Source organism: Petaurus breviceps, unplaced genomic scaffold (genome assembly GCF_028583685.1).
Source record: "Petaurus breviceps papuanus isolate PSGF00001 unplaced genomic scaffold, PetGlider_PUasm1.0 118, whole genome shotgun sequence".
NCBI lineage: Eukaryota > Metazoa > Chordata > Mammalia > Diprotodontia > Petauridae > Petaurus > Petaurus breviceps.
The window spans coordinates 4,654,026-4,681,836 of NW_027185616.1; the positions used below are offsets into that span (position 1 = coordinate 4,654,026).

At 38.4% G+C, this 27,811-nt stretch overlaps 1 protein-coding gene across 2 annotated transcripts in view; it reads right to left on the bottom strand.

Annotated features, from left to right (window-relative positions):
* Positions 1-27,811, bottom strand: part of TMEM114 (transmembrane protein 114) — a 53,583-nt gene that overhangs the window by 24,468 nt on the left and 1,304 nt on the right. The window lies entirely within an intron of this gene.

The following is a 27,811-nucleotide window of genomic DNA, read 5'->3' on the forward strand; positions in this document are numbered from 1 at the left end:
GGTCGGATATTCTTCAGGAGGACTGGAGATGGCCCAGGATGCAATGGAGACCCTGGCCCTTTTAGGCTAAGACTTTTTCAGGTTCTCACTTTGAATGAGATAAGGCCCATTCAGTGAATAGGCCTCTTTAAGAAGTGAGTCAAGGGATGGCCCTTTTAATTAGAAAAAAGAAGAAGAAAAGTCAAACTGGAAGGGGAAGACCCTCAGGGTTGCTGATCAAAAGAGATAGTTACCATTGAAATTCACTCTGAGCCAGGAGGGCCCAAAATATAGGCATTAAGTAGAACTTTGGCAGGGACCTATTATGGTCTAATGTATCAGCTTCAGAGTCAAATGGGTTTAAGGTTTGGTCTTTGAGAAAAAAGAAAGAAAGGAAGGAAGGAAGAAGGAAAAAAAGAAGGAAAGAAGGAAAGAAAGAAAGAAAGAAAGAAAGAAAGAAAGAAAGAAAGAAAGAAGGAAGGAAGGAAGGAAGGAAGGAAGGAAGGAAGGAAGGAAGAAAAAAAGAAAGAAGAAGAGAAGGAGGGAGGGAGGGAAGGAGAGGGGAAGGCAAGGGAGGGGAGTGGAGGGGAGAGGAGGAAGAAAAAGGAAGGTAGAAATCTAGCCAGTAGAATCCAAGTTAACTGGGGAGTTTCTGGTCATCAAACTTACCTTCATTTGTAAAGGAGAGGGAGAGGATGAGCTGAGTTACCCAACTGGCTGGGTCCCCACTCAGGCAGCTCAGACTACTCACAGGTTGTGCTTGTCCTTTGTTTTCAAAGAGGACCATGGCATCAGGAAAATGAAGACATGATTTGCAGTTGACTTTGATTTGAGTGAAGGAGGGCTGTACAAGGTCACAGTCTCACTCTCTCCTCCAGAGCCTTCTGGGTTCAGTGGCCAAATTTAACAGTGCATTAGAAAAAGTAGGTGCTTAATAAATGCTGATTAGATTAGACTGATGCTGAAATGTTCCTTGTGTCTTCCGCATTCAAATTTGAGCTCCTTGAGAATAGGGATTGTCTTACTTTTCTATTTCTGTCTTCAGGCTTAGCACAGAGCTTTGTACATCAGGGATTGTCTTACTTTTCTATCTGTATCTGCAAGTTTATCACAGTGCTTTGCACATAATAAGTACTTAATAAATGCTTTTTCCACTCATTCTTTTGTTGTATTTGATTGGGCAAATAAAATGAGAAAATGTAGTTAAAACTCATCAAAAATATAACATGTTCTAAAAATGTGAGACCTTATTGCTGCCATCATGCCATGTACTCAGTATACTGAATTGTCCCCATGGAATCATCATATTCTAACTTGTATTATCTTTATCTCTGTCTCTCTCCACCTGTGTTGTTACAGAAGAAAAGAATTGAATAGTGTTTGGCAGATAGCTCTCTAATTTCTATAGATTTGGAGGGAAGAATTCTGTGTACACATTATATTTCCCCTCCTACACTATAAACTCTTTAAGAAGATTATATCTCCTTCATTACCCAGCAAATACATTGCATATAATATATGTTTAATAAATGTCCACTGATAAGTATCTGAGGGGATGCAGAAAAAGAGGCACATTGATGCATTGTTGGTGGACCTGTGAATGGGTACAACCATTCTGGAAAGCAATTTGGAAATAAACAAAAAATGTTACTCAATGGTGTGCTCTCTTTGATCTAGTTATACCGCTGCTAGGCCTAACTTATATTTACATAAATATCTTTAGCAGCCCCTTTTGTGGATGCATTCCCTGAGACTAAAGGGATGCCCCCTATCAATCAAGGAATGGCTGAACAAGTTGTGTTAAGTAAATGCGATGGAGTACTACTGTGCTGTAAGAAATGAAGTTTAAATATATGAATTCAAAGTGACAGAGTAAGACTTGTGAACCGATATCGAGTGAAGTGAACAGAACCAAAAGAATGATTTCTATTATCATACTATGAAAATGAACAATTTTGCAGATTTACATAAATTGATGAAGAATGAAATTAGCAGAGCCAGGAGAACAAGTTATGCAATAACAACAATACTGTAAAGTCAAACCATTTTGAAGGCTGGTAAAAAGAAATAGAAGATCAATGCAATTACCATCTATGCCTCTGAAGGACCTGTGGTGAAACATGCTATCTGCCTCCTGACAGAGAAGTGACAAATTCAGAGTGCAGAATGAGCCATGTATATTCCAATAAAGGGACTTTCTTTACTTGACTATGCAGAATTGTTGCAAGTAACTCATTTTTCTTTTTTTTTTTCCCAATAGGATGGGGAGAAAGAGAAAACAGATGTCTGTCCATTTTTTAAATGGGTGGGTGCTGCCAGTGTGGAATGTTGCATGAACTTTCAGATGAGGTCACTATAATCACTAGTTTTACTTAATTTTTGTTTTAACTATTGCAAGAAATCTCAGAGTAAGGATAATTGTAACTGTTTGCAGATGGAAACACAAAACAGTGGTAAATACTTTTAGGAAATAAATAAATGTTTGATGAATGAGCAAATGAAGGCCATTGTAGCAAATAACGTAATGTTATGCCAAACTATCTATTTTAGTGGGTTCTCCAATGAAGCTAACAAGGTCACTGTATAAGCCAGGTAATTTCTCTACTCTCGTCTCCCTTTAAAGCTTGAAAGGAACCTTAGAGGTCTCCTAGTCCAAACCTCTTCTTTATAGTTTAATAAAAATGAGGTCAAAAGAGGTTAAATGACCCACCCAGAGCTGCACAGGGAGGGGAGGGGGCTAAGGGAGGGGCAGCTAGGTGGCACAGTGACCTGGAGTCAGGAGGACCTGAGTTCAAATCTGACCTCAGAAACTTAACACGTACTAGCCATGTGACCTTGGGCAAGTAACTTAACCCCAATTGCCCGGCCTTTCCCCCTCCAAAAAGCAATATAATAATAATAATAATAATAAGTGAGAAAGTCAGAATGCAAATCCAGGTCTTCTGACTCTAAATTCAATGTTTGTTGAACCAAAACATACAACCCAGTAGCCTTATGAGGTAAGTAGGGAAGATATTATCCTTACTTTGCTGGAAAATAAACTGAGGCACGGGGAGGAAGAGGCAGGGAAAGTATTTGTGAAGGCCCATACAGCTAGTTAACAGTAGACTTAAGCAAAAAATATATTTTATCATATTAATTATAATTATAGTATATTTATATTTTATTATATTAATACATATATTGTGATATATTAATTATATATTTAATCCCATGGTCTTTGCCTTAACTTGCTGTCACGTTTGTTGGAGTATCAATGAATCATAACTCATCTGTTCTGCAGAGTTTCTTCCTTCAAACCTTGAAAAATTAGATTAGCTGCCTGCCAGATACTATTCGAATTTTTTCTTCTGGTAGAAAGCACCAGCAGAGAGACAATTGCATTTAAACTGATTTCTTGAGTTATCTAAATGTTTTCAAATCAACTGAAAAAAGCTTGAGGCAATCCTAAGAAAGATGCAAACATATTAGTTTTCACGTGTATTAAATTAAAAGGTTAAATTTGATGATCCCCAAGAGCTATCCCTTCCTGCTCTAAATTCTATGAGCCCGATGTCAGGCAACATTCATATCCTGAACTGTGAAGGTGGTAGAAATTACAGAGTCACAAACATGAGGATACAGTTGGGAAAGAAGCTAAATGTGCTGGTTCTCTCTCTTCTCCAATGTTTCTAAAGTACTTTATCTTATCTCTCCTTTGTTCTCATCACATTCTATTTCATATTATATTTACCTATATGTCTTATCCCCACCCTCACTTTTCCTGTGTAAAAAAATAATCTCCTTAGAGGCAAGAACTGTATCGTTTTAATCTTTGCATCTTCAGTGCCTTGCACAAAGAATCAACATAAAAAAATGTTTGTTAAAATGAAATAAATACAACAAAATCCATTTGAGTAGTTTTCAAAGCACTTTCATATCCATAACTTCATATAATTCTGATAGTCTCTGAGAGAGAAAAGGGAAGGATTACTTACCTTATTTAAAGATGAGGAAATTGAGGTCATTTTAAGAAAACTTGGCATCAGAGTGCTTTAAAAGTATAATTTCACTATCAGGAATGGTAGATGTTATGTTACTTAAAACTTGTCCTAATATTTCAAAGGGCTTTTGTTGAGCATTCAAGGCCCTCTTTTAGACCAGGGCCTTAGTGGAGTCCTCCACTCTCCTGTTACATACATCCCATTTTCACCATCTCTTAAATGGGAATAAAAGTATCTTTCCTACTTACCTGAGTGGAATGCTAACAAAATCAAATGAAATACTGTTTGTGAAGGTGCTTTGAAAAATGTTAAGTATTCCACAAATGAAAGAGATAATATCAAGGCAACAGTCTTAATGCAGATAACTTCACAATACTGACAAAACAGGAAACATCTCAGAATATGCAAAACCTTTATTTAAGGCACTAAAAGAAAGATGGGTTTATAACAGTTCTTAGAAAGTTTGAGCTCTGGGCATGTCCTTGAAGGAATTAACTAAAAGGATTGACTCAGAAGGGGAGTCAGTATCATTAGGGAACTGGATATGGGAATGTATAGTTCTCCAAAGTCTCTGAATTAGGGATTCCAAAAGCTTTTTCATATAGACTAGATATTTGTCGCTTCCCTGAGGCCTTGACATCATTGAAGAGGTGAATGATAGAAGAAAAAGAGAAGTAACCTGGAAAAACAAGGAAGGCAGACTGATATACAGAATAACACATGGATAGCACCCATCCTGAAGATCTGTGAGGTATGACTTGAAAATCATAGAGTCAGAGCCAGGTACCAAACTTTGAGGAAGGAAGGAGAATGACCTGAAGGTCTATAGACAATAGCTATCAGGATTTTGATTGGGTGGTAGATGTTAATTGAAAGTTCAAAGGGGAGTGACCTAAAGGTCTATAGACAGCAACTACCAGGATTTCAATTGGATGGTAAATATGAATTCATTAGCCCCAAAGATGAAGAGGTTACTGAGTGGTGGAGCCAGGGGGAGAATCTGGAAGTGGCAATGGAAGTTCCTCTCTTCCCTCCCACTAAGCTGAGGGGAATGAGTGAAGAGTGCAGCCAGTATTGGGAAGGGTGGCCAGAGAGTGTGTCATTGGGATAAGCCAGGTTTCAACGATAGCTAAAAGATGGAAGGAAGCCATTTCATCCCAATTGGGCGTAAGGTAGGAGGACTAAAGTCAACTGCATATCCACACTAAATCTGGCACCAATGTGGTGAACACCCAGAAGTAGAGGGCTACTGGGCTGTCTAAGAAGGGTCAAACCAATCCAGGACAGAAAAACAAAGCAGGTTAAAGCTTCCATGCTGATAAGCAGTAGGGACAGCCTAGTGAGTGGTCACTGCACTTTCAGTCTAGTAAGAAAAGGAGACTCAGTCTAAAAGAACAAAAATATTAGAGTCACAGAATTGAAGAGCTGGCAGGGAAGTTTCCATCTTGTTCAAAGAAGCTGCCATCTAGTCCAAAACATACACAAAAGGAATTCCCACTTTAACAAACTTGACAAGTCATCATCCAGTCACAGCTTGAAGACCTTCATGGAAGAGGAAGGACCCTTCACCTTGGAGGTCATTCTACTCTGGACAGCTCCCACTGTTAGGGAGTGTTTTCTAATGCCAAGCTTTATCTGTCTCTTTGCAACTCTACCACTTACTTCAGATTTTTCTCACTGCAACCAAACAGAATAACAACAACAATAATTACAACATTTCTATAGCACTTTAAGGGTTACAATGTTCATTACATTCATCATCTAATTTGATCCTCCCAAAAATCCTAAGGATGAAATAAATTGAGGAACTTGCTTAGGACCACATAGCTAATAAGTGACTGAAGGAAGATTTGAATTCAGGTCTTCTTGACTCCATGTTCAGCACTCTATTCATGCAAGCTTAACAACCTCTCTTCCACATGACAGCTCTTTAAATACTTGATGATAGTAGAAATACCCTTTTCTCACCACCCCCATTAGCCCAGTCTTCTCTTCTCTAGATTACTCAAGGTCTTTCCTCATCCTGCTTGCCCTCCCCTTGGAACATTCTCCAGCTTGTCAATACCATTCTTAAACTGTGGTGTCCAGAACTGAACACAATCCCCTTGATGTGGTCAAACCACAGAGGAGAGAGTAGAGTTCAGTGGAAAGAAAATATGGTTCAGTAGAACAAGCCCTGGCACCAGAATTAGCATACCTGGGTTATAGCATAAGCACAATGTAATGGTAATAGGAATTTGAAGATCTTCCCTGTCCTTTAATAGACCAAATATAATCACATGGAGCCTGTGGTGGGAGGAGCTTGCTGAATGGGTGGAATAGAAAGGGTGGAGCAGAGCTGAAAGGAAGTTGGGAGTCAGTGAAGTTAGTGCTGAGGGAGAGAGAAGACACAGGCTAGGAGACAGCTAGGATTGTGAGTGTTTGTGGGAAGGCCTGAGCAGGGGAAAGGCTTTGGGATAGTGTCACTTCCTGCAGTTTTAAAATATATTAACTTCTTTGTTGTTATGATGGATTTGATTTTCTGGCATTGGGATTTGGCTTTGTGGTGTTGAGATTCAGCTTTCTGGTGTCCAGATAAATGTTTCTGCTTCTGTCTTCTTTATGGAGAGTCTGTTATATTTTGTGATTCAGAACTACACCAGCATATTCATAGTCACCACTGGTACTGTGAATATTGCTGTGGTGATACATTTTGCCACTTACTAACTATGTGACCTTGGGCAAGTTACTTCTATTCCCTGGGCTTTAGTTCCTTTATCTTCAAGAACAAAAGAAGATTTTGAACTAAATGACTTCTAAGATTTCTTCCAATTCTAAAAATTCAATCAGCCTCAGTTTCCTCTTCTGTAAAACAGAAATAAAGCATTTTCACTAAGTACCTCACAGTTGCCTTCTGAAGAAGACATTTTAGAAATCTTAAAAGTGCCCTATAGATGTGAAAGGCTATTATGACGATCCTAAACTACTGGTTGGGAACATCTTCCTTGAAGGGCAGAGACCAACCATAAAAGTACAACTCCTATGGTTTTTGTTAGGAAGAGGGAGAAGAAAACTTTTCTGAACCAAAGGGCATTATGGCAGGTGGTGCTGAGAAACCCTGGACACCTAGATTTGTAAGCTACATGGCATTCAACTCCAAATTACAGGCTGAGAAAATAAAATCATTTCTCATTTAGAAATTAATTAGGTTTCCCGGTGTCGGCTAAGCCCTGGTTGACTTTGTGTATTTTTTTCCAGACACATTGCAAGCTGACTGACTGTGCATGTTCAATTAAGTGTCTGGGTAAGAGCAGGCTCCCTGTGGAATAGTTGTAAAAGCTCCAGTTGGGAAAAAAAAAAAAGGTTAGGGTTTTTTTTTCCTTTTTCTTCTCAGATTTTCAGGACCAGGCTTTTGGAACATGAATATTGATTCTTAATTCTGCTCCCTTTTGAAATTAATTCATCCTTTACAAGGCTACAGAATGTGCTAATGTTTCAGACAAGGCTTATCCTTTGGAACTCCAAGTTTGGTAAAGTGCTAAATATTTAGATCCTAGATCCTGGCCCCACTGGACAGAATTGCTAACCATCCTCTCTTACAAGTCAGACATGGAAAATGGACTTCCTAGTATAATCATCCCTTGCAATTGTACAGTGCTTCAGAAATCTCAAAAGCTTTTTACATGCATTATCTAAACCAGCAGAGAGTTTTCAAGCACGGTTTCGTTATGGTTATTTTAGTGAGACTGAATGAATGCTTTTATCTCCCTAGAAAATTAAAAGTGGGGTCACCCACTCTTAAAGACAGAGGGTGAGAACAATGTAGTAGAAAGAAGATGGACCCTGAGACTTAACCTCTGATTCCAAGTCTTTTCCTAACTAGGGCCTAGCACAGTGCTTTATGCATAGTAAGTTCTTAATAAATTAATATATATATATATATATTTGCACAGATAATATATTTGGGCCTAATAATTGCACCTACTTCCTGGGACTGATGTGAGTATTAGATGCGATAATAATCAAATGTTACAGTGCTATATGAATGCTAGCTATTGCTATTCTTACTGAGGGAAAGAGAAGGAAAATGACTTACCCAAGTTCATATAGATAGTAAATAACAGAGTCAGGATTAGAACTCAAGTTCTATGCCTATAAATATAGTGATCCATCCTTCCACCATACCACATAGTCTTGGACAAGGGAAAGCATACATAGCAGAAGTTGTACACCAGGCAGCAGGCCTGGGAGTTGTTCAGAGGTACCTTTTGCCTGAGATTACTGAAACAGGCCTATTCATACATACACGTGCACACACACACACACACACACACACACAAGATTGGATGTGACTTTCATTATTTATAAACTACAAGGTGCTTTTCTCACTGAAGAACCCAAGATTCATGTGTGTCCTCTAAAAGAAAACAAATTCCCAGTCCTGTACCTTCATCTTGGCAATACCTATCAAAAACATTTATTGAAAGAAAGTGACAAATAAAAAAAGAAGAAAAATTCAGAAAAATATAACAGCCTACTGCTGAGAGGAAATGTGTTTATGTGTCTATCCCATTATTAAATATGTTCAAAGAGTCTTTCAAAGTGAAAACCTGACTTCCATAATCTCTGCAAGGTCAGTGAGACCTAAGGTTGTTAGACGAATAATGCTGATGGTGGTGGTACAGAGAGTTCTAACATATGCATACGAAGACTAAGCTAGAGAAAGTAGTATCCAGAATCTCCTAAAGATGAAAAATGCCACCCTTTCACACTTAAAAGTCCTTTGGTCTGATTCTGGAATTTCTAGAGAAAGCTCACTGTGCCTTTGATTAAGGAACAGTGTAAAGGATAGATTTATTTTTTAATATTCTGTTGCAAGTGCAAGAGATAGAAGATCATTGAGTCTAATCTCCTCATTTTACAGATGACAAATTAAGTCCCAAAGAGGCTTGTGGATGGGGTAGCTAGTTGGAGCAGTGGGTAGGACACTAGGCTTAGAGTCAGGAAGTACTGAGTTCAAATTCTACCTCAGTCATTTGCTAGCTGTATGACCCTGGACAATCATTTAGCCTCTCTTGCCCTCAGTCTCCTCATCTGCAAAATGGCAATAATAATAGTACCTACCTCCTGTGATTGTTGTGAGGATTGAATAAGATGATATTTTTAAAATATTTTATAAACATTACAATGCTATATAAATGCTGTTATTGTCATTATTATTGAAGTCAAGAAAAGAAAATTTATTTACCCAAAGTCATATAGGCAAAATTAGGATTAGAACTCAGGTACTCTGACTCCTGACTCTGACACTTACTCTCGTATGTCCCTGGAGATTCACATAACCTCTCACCCTCAGTTTCTGCATCTGTAAAATGGAAATCATAATGGCACCTACCTCATGTTATGAGGTGATACTGTGCTTTGCAAACCTAAAAGTTCTAGATAAATGCTATACAATCTGGGAGTGCCCTTCCAACCAGAAGATAATGATTTCGTTTCTCTTACAAGGCTTCCCTGGGCACTCATTTTTGCTGAATTTCACCCAGAAAAAAAGAATTCCAGTGGGAGAAAAGGAATGGAGGCACAAAGAGATATGATTTACCTCCTGTATGCCCATTTCCACTCCCCTTCCTAGTATGGTCCTAAGCCCTATACTCCAACTAGGAACAAACCTGCCCTCACTAGGAATTGCCTTCCCTCCCTCCAGTTCCCTGACCCCAACACAGTGATGACACAAAATGTTGTTCACTCCCATGGGACAACCATATTCTAGAAGACTTGACTTCTGCAGGGAATAGCCCATTTCCAGATGTTGGGGTTCATGGTTCATCTAAATTTCCTTTGGTTTTATTTGGGGGCAATCATTTAAACAAGTACACTTCAACTTGGATATATAATACCATCTGTTTCAATTATGCCTCCTGCAATGTACTGAATTGAATTATGCCCCAAGGGGCCTGACAGAGTTAATATGCCTCCCAAAATGCTTCACTCACTCCTACTTGTAGCTTTCACAGTAGAATAGAAATAATAGCTTCTATCAGATAGTGCTTTCTGATTCTGATTCTTGAAAGAACCATGTAAGGGCAGCATCATAAATGTTAGTATTCACTTAGGAAACTGAGTTTCAAAGAGGTTAATTGATTTGGCATAGGTTATGTGTGAATAAAACAAGTATCTGTGGTTTCCTGAGTGTGTTGAACTGTCAGTATAGGGAAATCCCTCTATCATACAGATAGCAACTGGTCAGTGACTTGCTAGATAGATTTTAGGGATATATCTAGGTGACTGTAATGGCAAAGGGAATTTGAAGATCTTCCTTGCCCCTTCATAGGCCGAATGTAATCACATGGAGCCTGTGGTGGGAGGATTTTGCTGAATGGGTGGAGCAGAAAGGGATGGAGCAGGAAATGAGCCAGGGCTATTAGTGCAAAGCTAGAGAGAGGACTCAGGCAAGGAGACAGCTAGGATTGTGAGTGTTTGTGGGAAGGCCTTGGGATGGTTTTGCTTCCTGTAGTGATAAGGTGTATTAACTTCTTTGTTGCTATGATGGATTTGGTTTTCTGGGATTGGGATATGGTTTTCTGGTGTCTGAATCAATGTTTTGATTCTGTTTTGTATACAGAGAGTCTGTTATATTTTGTGATTCAGAACTACACCAGCATATTCATACCGTGTTTCCCCAATAATAAGACCTATCCCGAAAATAAGCCCTCCCCTTACTGTGTAAGATTCCTCTAAAATAAGCCCTCCCCGAAAATAAGCCCTATTGAGATTGCTACTGTAGTGAAGGTGATCCCCTGCGCTACACGCTACATTACGGTACCCTCTGTATGCACCGTCCCCCCCCCCCGGGTGAAACGCACGCTGCGCTCCGAGCTGCATCCAATCAGAGCTGCAGCAGTGAGCGCGTCATCCTGTTCTTCCCCAGTGATTTGCTTGCTGGCGCCATTGAGAGCAGTGCTGCGGAGGAGAGCTGAGGCAGGACAACATAAGCCCTCCCCCAAAAATAAGCCCTCTAGTGTTTTTCTTTCCAAAAAAATTAATAAGACAGTGTCTTGTTATCGGGGAAACACGGTAGTTACCATTGATGCTGTAAATATTGCCTTGGTGATACAGTGACCTACCCAAGATCACAGAGCTATTAAGTGTCAAAGGGACAATATGAACCCAGGGCTTCCTGACTCCCAGTCAGCACTCTATCCCCTACCTCCATGCTACCTCTTTGTCTAAGATCACACAACTAATAAACTATAGAACCCAAGTCTTCTTGAGTCACCCAGTAACCTCTCCATTATACCACGGAAGTATTTGAATGATGGAAGACAAGAAAACAAGTGTCATGAACCCATTATCACAGAAAAAAAAACCTGAGACTATGCTTTTACTCCAGGTAGGCTAATCTCAGTGTTCCTAGAATGCATCATCCATTCTTCAAAGCCTAATTTATCCGACCTTCTCCACAAGGCCTTCCTTGACTATTCCAGGCAACAGATTTCTCTATTTTCTGTACTCCCATGATAATCTCCATTTTTGGCTCCTGATCATATACCAAAATAAAGGTCCATCTTTTAATATTAACATTCACCCTGTGATCCAACATGGTTTTAAATCATAAATTATGAATCTCTGAAGAGTTAAAGCTGAGGTAGAAGGGTAATGGAGAGGTACGTGATAGGACTGTGTAGTCTGTAATAGATTGCCAAGGAAAAATCCTGTACAGAAAAGGTAGTATAAAGGATGTCATCAGAGAGCTGTAGGATCAGCATCAGTCAGTCACATAGTGAGAACAAGAAACAACAAATTGACAATGTTCCTGCTCTAGTAGTACCCACATAATTAAGAGAGCTAGAGAAAGACATCTAGTACAATGAGTGGACCCCTATGGAGAATTTATGGGAGGACATGGACAAGAGATGTATGAAATGAAAATTCAAGGATAGGTTTCAATCTGCATCATTGAAGGGTTTACCAGAGATGTGCTGGTAAATATTTAACAACCAGTTTTCCAGGAAAAAAAAAAATTGTATGCACAGACATACTTTTAGGTTTCACCTGCATTGTTAACTCTTTCTCCATCACTTTCTTAAGTGTAGACAATCAAGCAAACAAAAAGTCAGGCCCTGATTTGAAGTGTTCATAGATTTCTGAGGTGTAAATATTCACACTGGAAAATTTAACAATGAATTCAAAATCCAACTGGCTCCTTCACACATCTGGGGAGTACCCACCATAATAATATCAAAGATCTATTGAAGTTATCAAACTATAAATAATATACTGTTTTGTACTGTTAATCATTTAATCTGTGTATGGCCTCCTGGAGGACAAGGATTGTTTCTTATATAAGCATACCCTAAAGCCTCCCTTAATGTTATTTCACAATAAATTTATTAACCTATTATAGGGAAACCAGTGATTTTGTTGCTGGCAGGAAGGTAAAACAAAAGAATTTATAATAAAGGTCACTAGATCTGATGGTTCCAACTAGTCCTTTTAGCTTTCCCCAAACAGATTCCTATAACAACCAGGGGCATAGGGGGAGAGAGTGGGTGGGGTGAAAAATCCCTCCTCACCTCCACTCAACACAGTTCTCTTGAAGTTTTGCAAATGTGGGGTCTCTGAGATATTTTGAAAGCTGAAATCTAACAACAAGGAAAATGACAAGAATTGAAAGAAATTTTCTAAGATCAAGTCATACAGACTATTTGAACACATAGTCTAATTCCAACAAAAAGAAAAGCAGTTTTAAAAAACAAACTAAAATTCCTAATGATTTTTCTATTTAACTGGATTTGTGTGGCTGGCTAGGATGTATATCAAAAAAGAGCTAAAGATAGACCCTAGCGTTATAAAACTAAGGAGGTAACAAGTTCTTCCTTCTATGGAAAAGCAAAAAAAAAAAAAACAGCAGATGGTAGGAGAAAGATATTCACAAGTCCAGCAACAGAGAAGTAAACTTCAGTCATTCACCAGGAGAGATAAGTGCATCAGAGAACAATGAACCAGAGGACTTCCATCTGAGTAGAAAAAGAAGCTCCCCCCAATGACATCACTGGAGGACACTGATGACTTTGCAGTATCAGAGGAATAATTGTCCTGAGCACCCCCCGATATTTTTTTCTCTGTGTATGTCCCCTTCCCCACAGATAATATTATCCCTTAGGAGAATATACTCTTAAGTATAGGGAAAAAAGTCTTTCTTTTCACTTAGCTAGCTAAACTGTTTAATTACAATTGTTTTACTTTGAAGTCATGCATCCTCTGATTGTCTAGTAAAAGAAGCATATCCATGGAGACTCATGATCTATGTCTTTGAGTTGAGGCTGACTGACCCATATCCACAATGTTCTCCAAGACTAGGGTAGCATTCAGAGGAGCTTATGCATGAGGAAGACCACGTAATGCAAGCAAAGTAGACCTTTGCTTCTTTTTTGAGTTATTCAAGTGCCTTTGAGCCTCACCTTTGATTGTATCAAGAGTCTTTGTTGGAAACAGTGTACACTACAGTTGTTCTTAATAGGCCTAAGGGAATTTGAAAACCTTCCCTGTCCTTAGGCCTAATGTAATCACATGGAGTCCATGGTGGGAGGAGCTTGTCGAAAGATCAGAACAGGAAGAAACAGAGCAGAGAAAAGCAGAACTGAGAGAGAGAATGCTTGTGATTTCAGTGCTCTGTTGATCTGTGTTACTTTCTGAGAGAGAATGTTTGTGATGTTGGCACTCAGCAGCACTCTGTTGTTCTGTCAGACAAAAGCCTTGTCTGTTGTTCTGTCAGACAGAAGCATCCTGTCTGTTGTTATTATACCAAAGTCCTGAAAGAGGATTTCACTGTTGTTACAGAAATTCTGAAAGAGGACTTTACTGTTGTTATATAAGTCCTGAAAAAGGACTTTACTGTTGATTTGTGTTTGATTTCCCAAGCAGAAGCCTTGTCTGTTGATTTGTCTTACTCTATGAGACACAAAGTGAATTCAGATGGTAGTGTTGGTAATATGTATAAATATTGCTGTAGCTATGTTAAGCTTAATGTGTGTAAATATTGTTGTAGCCCTGCTAAGCTTTGTTTTCTTAGAAACAGAAGCTTTGAAGAGCTTGGAGTGGAACTGTCCCCAAGAGCTGAGATATGGAACAGGAGTGGAGAGCTGCCTATGTGTGAATCTAGACAAGAGCTTGGAGAGCTGCCTACATACAAATCCACACAAGAATCAAGTGAATCCAAGCAAGAACTGTGAGTGATCAGCCCATGGAGGAGGAGCCATGGGGTTCAGAAGTCAGCCTTAAGTTAAGATGAAAGAAGACTTTACTTGGGTACTCTGTATTGACTGATAAAGGTGTAACTTATTGTGGCCTAGGCTTGGATGGTGTTTGTACTTTCTGCTACCCCTTAAGGATGATTGGCTAAAGGATTATTGGGAGCCAGCCTCGAGTCAAGATGAAAGAAGACTTTACCTAGACACTCTGTATTGACTGATAAGACTGTGATTTATTGTGACGTAGGGACAGATGTTTAAAACTATGTGGCCATTCAAATATCATGGAACCATAGTCAGGATAACACAAGACTTAGCAACTTCTATCTTAAAGGATAAGAGGGCTTGGAACACAATATTCAGGAGGGCAAATGAGCCGGAATTACAGCCAATAATCATCTACCCAATAAAACTGAATATAATCCTTCTGGGGAGAATGGAACTTCAATGAAATAGAGGACTTTCAAGCATTTCTGATGAAAAGAGCTGAATAGAAAATTTGACTTTCAAATACAAGACTGAAGAGAAGCATTAAAAGTTAAACAGGAAAGAGAAATCATAAGGGTTTCAATAAAATTAAATTGTTTACATATATACATGTAACTTCTAAGAACTTTATCATTATTAGGGCAGTTAGAAGGAGTATACATAGAACAGAGAAGATGGGTGTGAGTTGAATATTATGGGATAATTTATTTTAAAAATAAAATTAAGAGGTGAGAAAGAATAATGCATTGGGAGAAAGGAAAAGGGAAAGGTAGGATGGGGTAAATTACTTCACATAAAAGATAAGCCAAAGAGTTTTTACAATGGAGGGGAAGATAGAGGCTCAAGTTGAAGGGGAGCATTTGAACCTTACTCTCATTGAAATTGGCTAAAATAGGGAATAATATACACACTCAGTTGAGTATAGAAATCTATCTTACCTTACAGAAAGGTAGGAAGGGAAGGGAATAAGAGAAGGGGAAGAGGTAACTGATAAAAGGAAGGGTAGATTGGGGGGACAGTAGTCAGAAGCAAAACTCTTTTGAGGATGAACAGGGTCAAAGGAGAGAGAGAGTTGGATAAACAGGGGGTAAGGAAACACACTGTAATCATAACCATGAAAAAAATTACAGCAAATTTCTCCAATAAAGGCCTCATTTCTCAGATATATGGAAAACTAAGTTAAATTTATAAAAATTAGAGCCATTTCCTAATTGGTAAGTGGTCAAAGGATGTGAACAGGCAGTTTTTAGATGAAGTAATCAGAGATATCTATGGTCATAGGAAAATATGCTCTAAATCTCTATTGATTAGAAAAATGCAACTTAAAACAACTCTGAGGTACCACCTCACACCTATCAGATTGCCGAAAATTATAAATTTTGGAGGGAATGTAGGAAAATGAGAAACTAATGCATTGTTGGTGGAGTTATGAATAGAGTTAACCATTATGAAGAGGACTTTGGAACTATGCCCAAAGGGTCATCAAAGTGTGTATACCCTTTGATTCAGCACTACCAGGTCTGTATCCCAAAGTGACAAAAAGAAAAAGGCCCTTTTCTACAGCAGCTCTTTTTGTGGTGGTAAAGAATTGGAAGTTAAGGGGACGTCTATCAACTGGGAGACAAGTTGTGGTATATGATTGTGATGGAATACTATTGTGCTAAAAGAAATAATAAACAAAATGCTCTCAGAAAAACCTGGGAAGACTTACATGAATTAATGCAAAGTGAAATGAGCATAACCAGAGAACATTGTACATAGTAAAAGGAATATTGTATGCTGATCGACTGTGAATAATATAATTATTCTCAGCAATACAATGATCCCAGACTTACGATGAAAAATGCTATACATCTTCAGAGAAAGAACTGATGGAGTCTAAATACAGATCAAACATACATTTTTTCCTTTTTAATTTTTCTTGTTTGTTTCTTTTTTGTTCTATTTTCCATCACAACATAACTAATATGGAAATATGTTTTTGCATGACTGCACATGTATAACCTACATCAAATTGCTTGCCTTCTTAAGGGGGAAGGGAAAAAAAGAGGGAGAGAGTTTGGAACTCAAAATTTTAAAAGATGAATTTTAAAAATTGTTTTTACATGTAACTGGAATAAAGAAATAAAAGACTAATTTTTTTTTAAAGATAGCCCATTGGTACAATGGATAGCGTGCTGGGCCTAGAGTCAGGAAGACTCATCTTCCTGAGTTCAAATCTGGACTCAGACACTAGTGCATAGCCTTGGGCAAGTCACGTAACCCTATTTGCCTCAGTTTCCTCATCTGTAAAATGAGCTGAAGAAGGAAATAGCAAACCACTCCAGAACTTCTACCAAGAAAAACCAAAATGGGATCATGAAGAGTCAGACACATCTGAAACGACTGAACAAGAAACACAAAACAGACAAGCATTAAAAAAGCTGAATGAATTGTGAAAGTTTAAAGGTGAATCTTTTAAGTCCCCGAAGAACTGGTCTTCCACTACCTTCAGTGAGCAGACACATCCTAACCAATACCAGAGAACACAGAGTTATATCTCTAATCACAGAGACAAGGTGAGATAGTGGCAAAAGCATCAGTCTCAGCATCAGGGGACCTGGGTGCTGGGCCTAGATACGTTTCTTACTAGCCACCATGACTCTTGCCAAGTCATTTAGCAATTACGAGTCACAGTTTTCTGAGAAAGGCAATAGAAACTTGAGGACTAACTCCAACTTGGCCACTGACTTAGAGTCTCTTTAGGCAAATCATGCATTTATGATCTGAAAAGTGGTGATAATAACAGCTACCCCTACATACATCTAAGAGGTGTCATGGAGCACTGGGTTTGGAGACAGTAAGACTTAAGTTCAAATCCAGCCTCAGACACTGACTAGTTTTGTGATTCTAGGCAATTTTCTCATCTGTAAATAGGGATAATAATAATAATAATAATACCTGCCTTCCAGGGTTGTTAGGATAAAATAAGATAATATTTCAAGGTGCTTTACAAATCTTAGAGCAATATGTCAATGCTAGCTATTATTATTGTTTGCAATTATTCTCTTTATTATCAGAATCAAATGAAACAATTTCTCTCAAAGTATTTTTGCAACTCTAAAGCACTACATAAATGTCAGGCATTAAATATCATTATTATTATTAGGCTATTCTGTCTGTCTACCCACAAAACTAATCTAGCTATGTAGAATCCCATTAGAAAGAGGAAAGCTGCCCCCACACGATGTCAGTTATCATCTTTAGGATATTTCCAAAGTCTCTAACCACAAATGACAGCCCAATTACTAGGTTCAGGCTCATCTCACAAAAGTGGGAGGCTAATCTTTTATCCTTCCCCAATCCCTGAAGCATGGCCCTGGAACCACAACTCAGTTTCTAACACCAGTCCCCTAGCACGTGAAATTGCTTTAGACTTTTCCCAACCATTACTTCAACAGAGGCAAAGAAAATGATACCTCAAACCTATCCCAAGAGCTAAAGTCCATCGTCCCTCTGCCCCCCCACCACTTACAGAAAGGTAAGGAAGCTGACCTGAAGAGCCTGAAGTCACAGGAAAACAATAAGCATTGTTTTTTAGATGATGTATTTTGCTTTACTTCCAGAGAAAAAATGAATACAGAGAGGGCTGGGCCCATTCAAAAAATGAATACATATTCCCACTCCACTGGGTAACCTACTTCTTATACATATGTGGTATTTAGACTCCCTCCTGAGCTTTGAGAGTCTGCAAACACAATTACATATCCAAATCTCATTTTCATTCACAGCAACTACCACACTAACATTTAAGATTCCCTTCTGAGGTTATTTGGTAGATGTATTTTTTTATTTTCTGAATCAAAAAAAACTACCCAATCATAGTTTCTGCCATTGTTAGGACAGTGAGGAGTAAAGCTCTAAGGCAGTGAGACTGTTTCTTGAGGCATATTCAAAGGCAGTCTCATCTCTTACTGCTGTACCTCGTCGGCCTATCTTGAGTTCAAGAGCTCTAGCCCCATGCACCTCTGGTACTAACTTGTGAGAGCTTGGACAAATCTTCCAGAAACCACAGAGTGTCAGAGCTGAAAGGGACCTTACAATCCTTGCTCTGTTATTTTCTACCTCTATGATTTCTGAGCCTCAATTTCTTCATCTCTAAAATAAAGGGGTGGGAATGGATGATCTCTGAGGTCCTTTCCAACTCAAAAGTTTAGAATCTCACATTTCTATTAAATTATCGAGTTGAAGTCATTTATTTTACGAGTGAGGAAACTGAGGCTCCAAGAGTGACTTGGTGAAGGACACAGCTAATTGGTGACAGAGCTAGGTCTTGCTGGGGTGGAGAACCTGCAGCCTCAATGCCACATGTGGTCCTCTAGGTCCTCAAATGCAACCTTTTGACTAAATCCAAACTTCACAGAACAAATCCCCTAAATAAAAAGATTTGTTCTGTAAAACTTAAACTCATTCTCACACCCAAGGACATAGAAGACCATGAGACCACATACTTCACCCCCACCCCCTCTTGTCTAGAGCCTAGTTCTCTATTCTTAGTAGAATGATTTTTTTTCAACTCCATCACAATAGTTCCCCAAGTAAAACCTATTGCCTTATTGGTCAAATCTATTGCCTATCAAAAATAGCCCAGATGAACAAACTTTATCCTTTCTTGCCCATCCTATCCCCACCCGAAAAAGTTGTAAGTTTTTCTAGAGGAAGTTTATAAAGTGCCTATTTGCAAACAAGCAACTCCTCATCAATGAACTGTAATCCAGAGACTAAATGGCTTCATTCACTCACTGTCACCTCTCTTTAAGGCCAGAACAAAACTGAAGTTTGACCTTTATTTGATGTTGTTTCATTTTACTCTCATCAATAAAGCAGGAATAATAAGATCTGCCCTGCCTAACTCAAGAGGTTGTTGATAGGATCAAATATGAAAACAAATGTTAAAAGCATTATTAAATTATTAAATGTAAAGCATTTTTTAAAATTTTCTGAACTGATGATGTCTCTGTTGTAGAGAGAGCTCTCTTATAAAGAAACTCCCTCTGTCAATGCTGATTTGCAAATGTTCTGCAACTTATAGTCTTGCTTGAGGCTCTGAGAGGTTAAGTGATTGGTCTAAGGTGAGTCAAAGACAGGATTTGAACCCAGGTTTTCATCTATACTACACAATTTCTTTTTCTTTCCTAGAATTTGTTGCTGCTTAGTCATTTCAGTCATGTCCAACTCTTTGTGATCCTGTTTGGAGTTTTTGTGGCAAAGAAACTGGAGTGGTTTTCCATTTCCTTCTCCAGCTCATTTTATAGATGAGGAAACTGAGGCAAACAAGGTCAAGTGACTTGCCCAGGGTCACACAGCTAGTCAGTGTCTGAGGCCGGATTTCAGGTCAGAGATACGAATCTTCCTAACTCCAGGCCCCTGTACTCTATCCACTGTACCACCTAATTGCCCCATATCACTATGATTATCATCTAGAATTCATAAGTTCTTAACTTGGGGCCCAGGAACTTGATTTAAAAAAACATATTTTATAATTATTTAAATATAATTGGTTTCCTTTGTAATATTACATATTTTATTTTAAGCATTTTAAAATATCACTCTCTGAAGGAGTTTCTAGGCTTCACCATAACATTAAAAATATTTAAAATCCCTTCTCCAGATATAAATGTGATTCTCAAGGCTACACAGAAGTTGTGGTTGCAACAAGTAGTTGATTTGCAAACATGTTCAGTCATACCCAACTCTATATGACTCCATGGACCATAGCACACTTCTATCCTCCACTATCTCTCGAAGTCTATCCAAGTTCATGTTTTTTGTTTCCATGACACTATTTATGCCTCTTATCTTCTGCCATCCCCCTTCCTTTTGCCTTCAATTGTTCCCAATATCAGGGTCTTTTCTGATGATCCCTGTTTAATCATTATGTGGCCAAAATATTTAAATTTCAGCTTCGGTATTTGACCATCAAGTAAATCATCTCAATTACTTTCTTTAAGTATTGACTGATTTGATCTCCTAGCTATCCAAGGGACTCTCAAAAGTCTTCTCTATAGCCACACATTTGTACTAGAAAACTATAGCTTTGGTTATACAGACCCTTTTTAGCAAGGTGATGTCTTTGTTTTTTTTGGTATATTATCCAGATTTGCCATAGTTATCCTTCCAAGGAGCAAGCATCTTTTAATTTCACGACTGAAGTTGCCGTCTGCAATAATCTTTGAACCCAAAAATATAAAATCTGACACTGTTTCCATTGCTTCTCCCTCTGTTTGCCAGAAAGCGATGGAACCAGTCACCAAGATCTTAGTTTTTTATATGTCAAGCTTCAAGCCAGCTTTTAGATTCAATTCTTTCACCTAATCAAGAGGCTTCTTAATTCCTCTCCCCTTGCAAACATATTTGGGAGGAAAAGAATATGGGATTCAAAAAAGAGAGACATAAAGGGGTAACCTGTGCCAGAAACAGATATTGTCTAGTTCATAATTTTGGCCAGTACTAGCCCATTACCTAGGGGTAAATGCAGTCACTAATCATTAGTAAATTGGGGACATAAAAAAGAAAGAGTCATAGGATCACAATTTGGAGCTGGAAGGGACCTTCGAAGAGATCACTTAATATAATCCCCTCCATATTATTTTACAGGTAAAGAAATGAAGGCCCAGAGAGGTCAAGTCACCCACCAAAAATGTCCCACCAAAAGGCAACAAATAGCTAAGTTAGGATGAGAAACAGTTCCTCTGTCTCAAAAAACAACATGCCTTCCACTGCATTGTGTGGTCTCCCTGGTTTTCTCTACAGTCCCTACAATTCTGTTGTGAATGCATAGAATAGATAATCTATCACTGGGGTTTAAAACACTGGGTGGGTTCTGCCTGTCTGGGAGTGTATACACACTGACAGCTACATAGATGCTTTCCCAAATGTTTCCATCTTTGGAGCAAAGATTCCACTGAAGTCCATGTGTTTTCTATTTACTTTGCATATACTTAATAATAGCTACCATTTACATAGTATCTTGAGATTTTCAAAGAGCTTTATGTATTTTATTTCATTTGATCTTCACAACAACCCTAAGGGGAAGGTGCTTTTATTATTACCCCCATTTTGCAGGTGAGGAAACGGAGGGCAAGAGGTTAAGTGACTGTAGCGCCAATGCAAGATCTTCAAATTCCCATGATCATGACAGTGACTTGCCAGTGGTCACACAACTAAAAAGTGTCTGAGGCACTCAGGTCATCCTGACTTCAAATCCAAGACTCTGTGTACTGAGTCACCTACCTACTTATTGATGTACCTATTTAATGTATGTTTGCTGTTTAATTTTCCCAAAAACTATGTAAATGCCTTGAGGGCAGAGACTACTTCATTTTTGTCTTTGCATCACCAGAGCCTAGCAAAGTATCCAGAACATAGTAGATGCTTAATAAATAGTTGTCAATTTATTACTTGATTGACTATTGACTCCATTTTACAAAGTGAAACTAAAAATCTTTCTTGGTAATAAAGATAACTGATTGGCATTTTTATGGGCTGTCCCAAAAGTCTCGGTGCTATTCAAGTTTAAAAGTTTTGGGATACACTCTGTAGAGCTTAAAAGCTTACAAATCATCATTTCACATATTATCACATTTGATCTGAGATTCTTCCTCTCAGTGTAGCACCTCAAAGTTTCACTGTCATATCCCAAACCAGCTGGATGAGGATTCAGTGAACTCTTCCTTCCCAGTCAGCAGTAATTCCACCTTCCATTCCAGCCCCCTTAAATGCTCAGGGATCATTTGAAAAACGATAAAAAGACAAATGCTGAGTCTAGATAGTCATTTGCCCAAGCAGAAGCTGCTTCTTAAACCTAGACAAAAAACTTCACCTCTCCCTTCAGCCCTAATTGAAATAAAGGTGGTGTAATGAATACCCTCCCCATTCATCAGACCAGTGTTCCTATTGAGTACCATTTACTGAGATGCTTTAATAAAATGAGAGTAGTAAGATAGATTATGGGGTATGATAAGGTATAACAGCACTCACTATTTGCCATTTCATCTCAGTAGATTGCTTGTCACTGATGAATTCTCTGAAGTAAAAAGAAGCTTTGTTCATAGAGTTTCCTCCTCCCCACAATGACTTCAGAAGACTGAAAAGTGATAACTTCTTGTGATGCCTGTTCTTCTCCTTTCTGACTTCTTTAGCTTCATGGAAAAAGCTGAGATATAAAAATATTCCTAGAATTCAAGAGGGATAACTTTGAAATAGTGAAGGAGTTGAAGTAAAATTTTATAACCTTTCTTTTGGAAAATGACATTTGGGGGGAAGCTTTCTCTGAGATGATTTACTAAGGAAAATTAGTTTGAAGAGACAATCTGCTCCTACTCTCAGATAAGTCATGAATTTTCATCTGATCTTAAAGCAACCTCTTGACCTAGCATCATTATTTTTCAAAAGCACAGAACATTGAGTGAAATTTCAATATAATTTCCCTTCTACAGAAATTTGTGCCCCTAGTTCTGACTTTGATTCTTCAACAAAGAAATCAAAAGACTAATAATTAGACAAGCCTGTATTGACAAGGTCAAAGCCCAAGCAGTGTCAGGACACAACTGTTTCCTTCCGTCACCCTGGAACAATGTAAAAGCAAAGATTATTTTCAGATCCCACTGAATTGCAGAAGACATCCCCTACCAATCAATCAACAAACATTTATTAAGTAACAGGCACCTTATCCTGCCTCAAAATACTAGGAGAACATTAGGAGTTTTCAGAATGTTGTCAGATGTCTTCAACAAGGACAAAATCAGCATCAAAGTCAGCTACTACCCCGATGGTAAGTTATTTTAACTTTAAAAGGTTACAAGCCAAGACCAAAGTGGAGGGAGAGTTAGTGTATGATGGTTTGATTGCAGATGATTATGCACTCAACGCAACCTCTGAGGCTGAGATGCAACAAAGTATGGCTTGATTCTCTGCTGTGTGTGCTAATTTTGGCCTAACAACACCAAGAAAACAGTTCTCCACTAGCCAGCATGTGTGTGGAACTGTTAGTTACAACAAATGGAGAAATTCTGAATGCTATGGATAAGTTCACTTACCTTAGAGGTATACTTTCCAGGGACGTACATATAGAAGATGAGGTTGATGCAAACATTGACAGAGCTAGCTCAGTATTTGGGAGAATCCAAAGGAAAATCAAGAAAGAGAGAGTGGGAGAGAAGAGGTATTAGATTGCCTACCAAAATGAAAATCTACAGAGCCATTGTGCTGACCTCATTGTTGTATGACTATGAAACCTGGACAGTCTACCAGTGCCATGCCAGAAAATTGAACCATTTCCATTTGAATTGTCTTAGGAAGATTCTAAAGAGCACCTGGCAAGATAAGGTACCAGACACTGAGGTCCTTTCTCCAGCTGAACTGCCAAACATTCAAAATCTACTGCAGAGAGCACAACTGAGATGGTCTGGACCTGTTGTTCAATACCAAATGTATACTTGCCTAAAAGACTATTTTATGAGAATTCCCACAGAGGTCAGAAGAAGTAATACAAGGACACTCTGAAAGTCTCTCTGAAAACTTAGGCATAAGTTGTGAGATACGGGAGACATTGGCACAAGACCACACAATATGGCGTGCCTGCATCAAAGAAGGCTCTGTGCTCTATGAGCAAAGCAAAATTGTAGTAGCTCAAAAGGAACATGAGATACACAAATTTGGAGATATTTCCACTCCAAATGTTCATAGACTACTGTACCCAATCTGTGGTAAAAACTTCCAAGCTCATATTGGTTTGATCAGTCATAGTCAGACACACTGGACCTTGACCTGAACATAGTGGTATCATTTTAATCTTTTTCAAGAAGGACAAGGACCAACTAGGAGAACATATCTTTTACTTTAATTCAATTCAACAAATATTTATTTTTGTGCTACTTGTATAGCTACTTGTATAGAGTGCCTACTCTATACAAGACAGAGCCAGCATGGCATAGAGGATAAAGAATTGGCCTTGGAATCAGGAAGACAAGACAAGGTCAGGTCCTGCCTCTGACATCACCCCCACTGTGTGAACCTGGACAAGTAATATAATTTCTGTGTCCCCAAGAAAAGTGTTGATTTGTATTGGCAGGAGTTTCCCCATCGGGAACTTCTTATACCAGTGAAGTCAATGTTAGTCTCATCTCGTTAGAACTGAAGTTTCTTGAGAGTAAAAATAGTTTCATTCATTGTCTTTGTCTCTCTGATACCTGGTACCTAGTAGGCACTTAAATTCTAGGAGACTACAGAAACACAAAGCTAATATAATAGCTTACATTTCAGTCGATAGCATTAAGCTTGAAAATATGGCAGTGTTGCTTCCCTGATTAAACTGTAAGTTTTTCAAAGGCAGGAACTGTCTTATCACCCAAATATCTAACATAATGCCAGAAACAAAGTAGGCATTCAACAATTATTTGTACTGAACTACAAATGTTGCCAGGACTTCTAGCCAAGACTTCCGGAAAAAATAAGATTAGAAAAACCTAGACACTATATTTCAAGAAATCATAAATGAAAACTGCCCAGATCTATTAAAATTCAGAGGGCAAGGTGCAAATTGAAATAACCCAATGTTCACTTCCTGATACTATTAAAGTAAATGTCATAGCCAAAATACAATTTCCACATCAAAGAAAAAAATACATTAAACATACAGAAACAGAGAGTTCAAAGTCCAAGAAACCACAGTCAGGATCACACAAGACCTGGAAACATCTATCAAAAACAAGAGAAGATCTTGGAATGCAGTGTGACAAAAAACAAACTATATAGATTTGCAATCAATAATAACATCCTGAAAAGCCAAGTTTGTTTGGGTTTGCAGGGAGATAAGAAATTGATTTCTTTTTTTTCTGCTTTCTTTTTGGAGGGGGGAAGGCAGGGCATTTGGGGTTAAGTGACTTGCCCAAGGTCACATGGCTAGTAAGTGTTAAGTGTCTAAGGCCAGATTTGAATTCAGGTCCCCTGACTCCAGAGCTGGTGCCACCTAGCCACCCCTGGAAATTGACCTTTAATTGAATATAGGACTTTCAACAGAGACTTTCTGGTCTATATAAAGATTAGAGCTGAGTAAAAACTTTAAAATACAAACACAAGAGTTCAAAGAAATTTAGAAAGACAAGTAAATTTGAACAGCTGGAAGGGGCTATATGATGATGCAGTGCTAATATTCTAATAATTACTTTCTGAAAAGAAACAAGTGTCATTTCAGAACATATTTTAGGGCCTTTGAGGGAGTTAAATAAGAAAACAGAGAACTTGTGGGGTGAATTCTTCCTGTATGGTGATTTAAGAGAATAAGGAGAAAAAGTAAAGTGGAGGAAGAAGGGGGTAAAATTTGCTGCTTCTCAGAACTGGAATGAAAAAAGTATATAGACATGAAGGAAAGGGAGGAGACACTGAACAATCTTCACTTTTATATGAAATGGAAAAAGGAGGACTGAACAGACACATACAAAATGTGATGTAGAAATACATCAAACTCAATAGGGAAATAAGAGGGATGGAAAAGTATAAAGATTATATATAAATATTGGGGAGGGAATAGTCCCAAGCAAAACAAGCTTCTTAATCCTTAAAGGGAGACTAAAAGGGAGGGAATCAAAGAACTAGAATTAAGGGGGTATCCATCAGTTGGGGAATGGCTGAACAAACTCTGATATATGGGTGTAATGGAGTATGATTGTGCAATGAAGAATGATGAAAGAGACAAATGCAGAGAATCCTCAGTAGCATGAACAAATACAGAATGAAATGAGCAAAAAGGAAGGCAATTTAAACAAGGACAATATAATAAAGGGGGAACATTTTTTGAAAGACTCAAGAACATTATCAGTGCAATGACCAACCATTACCAGACCTATAATGAAACATTTTACCCATTTCCTGACAAAGATGATGAACTCATAATGTGAAAGAGACATACATTTTAGGGGCGGCCAGGTGGCACAGTGAGTAAGAGCACTGGCTCCGGTGTTGAGAAGACCTGGAGATCGAATCCCGGGCTCAGACACTTAGGACCCACCCAGAAACACCTGGCCGTGTAACCTTGAGCAAGTTACTTAACCCCAATTGCTTTAAAAAAAAAAAAAAGAGAGACATACATTTTTTTGCACATGGTCACTGTGCAGATTTGTTTTGCTTGGCAATGCTTTTTTAATTATGAGGCAGGTTTTTTTTCCTCTCAGTGTTTAAAGAAGAGGGGAGAAAGGATTAGTGACACTGATGACCAAAAAAGAGGGCCATTGAAACATTTTTAAATGCACAAAAGGAAATAGAAGTTCAGAAGGAAGCACAAATAAGGAAGACAATTTTAAAAGTAATGTGTACAATTTCTAATATACTTCTTTGTTAAAGCAATATGAAATGGAGAATCATGGACAATCTTTTTTTATGTTCCAATATGGAAATGCTCTTTGGGCAAGAGGCAAGGTATATAAATTTAAAATAAAAAAATAAAATAAATGCCCCTATACTCCTGGACTGACCAATGCATTGTCATCATTCTGATGGGAGCTAACAGTCTCTTCCCCTACTAATATTTACAATCATTTCTTCTCCACTCTATCCCCAAGCAGATGAATGTCTCTCCTATCGTCAGAGAACACCACACTTATTCTATGCCCTTGGTTTCAGTTATTCTGTGACTAAAATACTGCAGTATGCTGTGTGGAGCAAACCCCCTCAATGCCCCAGTTTCCCCTTTTGTGAAATATGTTCTTAATTATAGAATGGTGGGTAGAATTCTCAATAACCCCACACTGTGGGCACTAAATCAACATAAATTAAAGAAGGAAAGCAACATGGTAGTAACACAAAGCACCCTAGACTGGTAGGGCAAGTCTAGAGCAGTTAGGTAGTATAGTAGATAGAACATCAGTTCTAGAGTCAGGAAGACCTAAGTTCAAATCTAGCCTCAGACACTTACTACCATGTGACCCTGGGCAAGTCACTTTACCTCTGTTTGCCTCAATTTCTTCATCTCCAAAATGTAGATAATAATACCATCTATCTCCCAGGATTGTAGTAAGGATTAAATGAGATAATAATGGTAAACTATCTGACACATAGTAAGCACTATATAAATGTTAGCTATTATTATTATTATTATTAAGTATTAGTGAATAGAACTGGGTTCTGTTATTTCTTTCTGTCTGCAACTAGTTGTATAACCATGAGCAAGTTCATTTCCTTAGGAAGGGCTTAGCCTAAGACAGCTCTCCAAGGTCCTTTTCAGCTCTAAAAGTCTGAATTTCTAGTGTGGATCCCATAGCACATTTAGTAGACCGGTTATTTTTCTTTGACGGTACAAACTTCTTTTTCCACAGCTGGCAGACAGATTTGAGCTTGGGCATTATTTAGTCTCCTCTGGCACTTAGTCCCCCATCCATCCCCAGTATTTCATCTCCATTTCATCTAGAAGGGAGAAGAGGTGTGAGGGACAGTGTGTATTATAATACTTTCAGTGGAGCAAATTCATGATTTGTAGAAACTCAGACTCATTTTAAAGGACCCTCTCCCTCCCCTCTCCACACCCCAAAGCTAGGATCTATTCCCCATAACACACACACACACACACACACACACACACACACACACACACACACA